Raw genomic sequence first — 906 nt, 5'->3', positions numbered from 1 at the left:
GTCCCTGTGGCAGCCTGTCGAGGAGCGCCCGGAGCTGCCGTCTCGTCCCCAGGGCTGCCACCTCACAGCCCACCTCCTGCCCCAGCGCCGTCTGGCCCAGCCGCCTGCTCCCCGAGATACCCTTGAGGGGAAGAGGCAGCAAGGGACAGACGTGGTGGTCCTCAGGCGTGAGGCGGGCTTCAGCGCTGTGGTATGGGGGTGTGAAGGGACTGTTGGGGGTTTGTCATGAGAGGCCGGCGGCTTGGGCGGGCAGGTAGGCTGTGGAGCAGGCCAGGGTGAAGGGGAGGGCAAGTAAGAGGACAAGGGGGGTTACAAGGTGAAGGGTACAAGGAAGGTATTGCTGCTACCTTTTCTCTGCCCGGTGCTAGCGTGGTTGCTTGGATCAGCCAAGCCACATGCATTGAGGGAGCAGTACCAACTCCTACCCCTGGCCTGCAAAGGAAGCAGAGAAGCGTCCCTGCGCCTCCAGTGAGAGGAGAAATCAGGGGCAAGAGGGGCGTCTGCTCCTCAGTTCCTGTGCTCACTCACTGGGTTTTTTTATACATTTATGCAGGGAAAGGAAGGTCAAGTGCAAATCTTAGGAATGCTGTATTTTTGATAACCAAAATGAGGCAATTCCATGCAAGGGTTGGGAAGTTGTGTCCATGACCCTGCTCCCACACGGGGGTACCTGCTAATAGTGCCTGGGGGAGAGTTTCATCAAACCAAAGACCCAAATCCTCCCATCTCTGTATCCCCCTACCTTATTTCTACCTATTCCTCAAGCCTCCCAAAGCCTTTTAGCCTTTGAGCTTGCTCTTTCATCCCACCCCTAATCCTGCCTCTCCGGCCAAAAGCCGTGTCTTGCAAGCTCGCCTCAGCCTTGCTACATCCCTAACTGTTGTTTGGCTACCTCTGCCCTGCCTG

Source organism: Phaethon lepturus, unplaced genomic scaffold (genome assembly GCF_000687285.1).
Source record: "Phaethon lepturus isolate BGI_N335 unplaced genomic scaffold, ASM68728v1 scaffold12287, whole genome shotgun sequence".
NCBI classification, from domain to species: domain Eukaryota; kingdom Metazoa; phylum Chordata; class Aves; order Phaethontiformes; family Phaethontidae; genus Phaethon; species Phaethon lepturus.
Note: the sequence above shows the minus strand (reverse complement) of the source record.